The sequence below is a fragment of the Tachypleus tridentatus genome, unplaced genomic scaffold (assembly GCF_004210375.1).
Source record: "Tachypleus tridentatus isolate NWPU-2018 unplaced genomic scaffold, ASM421037v1 Hic_cluster_10, whole genome shotgun sequence".
Taxonomy (NCBI): Eukaryota; Metazoa; Arthropoda; class Merostomata; order Xiphosura; family Limulidae; genus Tachypleus; species Tachypleus tridentatus.
The window spans coordinates 40,001-42,500 of NW_027467778.1; the positions used below are offsets into that span (position 1 = coordinate 40,001).

The 2,500-nt window shown below is 48.8% G+C and overlaps 1 pseudogene; it reads left to right on the forward strand.

Moving 5' to 3' along the window:
• The window catches only part of LOC143242127 (large subunit ribosomal RNA), an 8,272-nt pseudogene that overhangs the window by 3,588 nt on the left and 2,184 nt on the right, over positions 1-2,500 (forward strand).

Sequence of the window (2,500 nt, forward strand, 5' to 3'; positions counted from 1 at the left end):
GAACCACAGAGGTGGACGGCTTAAGTTACAGTCCCACTGCCATCAAGGGACAAAGGACAAATTTACCTAATTGTGACAAGGAATTGACGGAAAGGGTAGGGAGGACAGTATTTGTTAACCTACCCTGCAAAAATAAGATTTTGGCTTGTGACCAGTGCCCACTCGAGTTCACGGGTTTTCCTAAATTTGCAGTCCATCTAGCAAATACTCATAACTCGGTGGCACAAGCGAGATGTATGTTTTGTGGTAAAGACGATAGCCACCATCATGCTATCGCATGTCATATACCAAAATGTCCGTACCGGCGTTCCGTGGCGTTCGCCAACCAGTCTTCCAGCTTCGGCTGTGAAGTCTGCGGCCTGAATTTAAAACCCAATCAGGCGTGTCTCAGCATAAGAGACACAAACATCCAGGATAAGGAATGCCGAGCGCATTCAAATGTCTGGAGTTCGGACGCCGTCGGAGCGCCCGCGCCAGGTAGTCTGGTCCGAGGAAGAAATACGAACCCTCCGAGAGATGGTAGTAGTATACTCGGGCCAAAAGAACATCAATGTTCTCTGCGCAGAACATCTACCCGGCAAAACTCCAAAACAGATCTCTGACAAACGCCGAGATCTCAATAAACAGAAACCGCCCGTCTGCACTGCTTCACACACCATCAAGAGTCGTGGAGATCCTGCTGTCGTCGTTCAGCACGAGGAGCTCGACTGGGAAGGGATAAATATCCCTGACCGGAGTTCTAAGTTCTGTTCGTACATATGTCAGCTGAGAGATCAGAAGGGACTCGACGAAGCAACCTGGCAGGAGGTCGAAGTAGTGACCAAAACATGGGTTGACGAGATCGCCCATGCTCAGACAGCATGGAGAAACGAGAGAACTTCGACGCAGGCTCTTAAAGTCATTAATCCTGCTCGGAGGCCATACAAGAGGCGGTTCCACAGAGTAGAACGCTTTAAAAGGTTCCAGAAAATGTTCGATTTCGAACGAAAACGCCTAGCTGAGGAGATATTAGACGGCCGGGATGCTGTCAGATGTCCACTCAGTAAAGATCAGGTGAAAGACCATTACGATCAGGTCTACGGTGTTGCTAATAATAACGTCAATTTTGACGGCTGTCCACTTCCACCTAGGGCAGACAACACTAATATTCTGGAACCGATAACATCTTCCGAAGTGAGTCTGGCACTTCGAGGCATGAAGAGAGGGGCTCCCGGTCCCGATAAGATCACTCTTCCTTTCTTGCTCTACCGCCTTAAGTATGGTATCGACGCCTCCTTAGCAAGTCTGTACAACATATGGTTATTCACAGGCCGCATTCCCGAATGCATGAAAGTCAATAAGTCGGTGCTCCTTCCGAAAGGATCGAGTAATCTGCACGAGGTCAAAAACTGGAGACCTATCACGATATCCTCTATCGTGCTTAGGTTATATTCCAGGATTATGGCCCGTCGCCTCGAGCAGGCCGTGCAGATAAATCCCAGACAGCGTGGTTTTATTCCTCAAGCGGGTTGCAGAGACAACATCTTTCTGCTCCGTTCCATCATGAGGAAAGCCAAGCAACATGGGACTCTGGCTATGGCCTTTTTAGACCTGTGTAAAGCCTTCGATACGGTTGGCCACGAACATCTTCTAGCCAGCCTTGCAAGATTTCATGTCCACCCGCATTTCGTCCGACTTGTGGGTGACATGTATCAAGATGGTGTAACGACTTTTAGGGTTGGTATCGAGAATACCAAACCTATTCGCCTCCTCAGAGGCGTTAAACAAGGGGACCCCATGTCCCCTATTTTGTTCAACATTGCCCTGGATCCTCTCATCCGTAAGATCGAAGAGGTTGGCCGGGCATATCGCTAAACAGGAAGCTGGATCCAGTTTCTACTTTGGCGTATGCTGATGATATGGCAGTGCTGGCTAAAGATCATGCTAGCTTACAGGAAATGTTGGACACGGTGAACGAATACTGTTTGGGTAACGGCCTCTCACTGAACATCTCGAAGAGCGCCGGAATGCTGATTAGGGGGTCCAGTAAGACCTTTACCGTCAACAACTGTTCTCCATGGACAGTTAATGGCGAAGGACTCCCGATGATCGGACCCGAACAATCCTACCGCTACCTAGGGGCCAACGTCTGTCCATGGACCGGGGTGTACAGCGAGCCTGTACTTCCTCTCCTCGAGAAGTGGATAGATAACATCTCGAGGGTACCGCTAAAACCACACCAACGGGTTGAGATTCTCAACCGATTTGCGGTACCCCGGCTCCTTTACCAACTCGAATTGGGAGCATCGAGTGGTAAATTATTAAAGGAATTGGACACTTTAATTAAAAAGGCCGTGAAGAGCTGGTGTCATCTTCCGCCTTGCACGACCGACGGGTTACTTTATTCCCGTTACAAAGACAGTGGCCTAGCACTTGTCAAGTTGGAAAGTCTGGTTCCAACTCTTAAGATCAAGACAGGTTTAAGACATGTCCATTCATCGGACGAAACAATTAGATATAT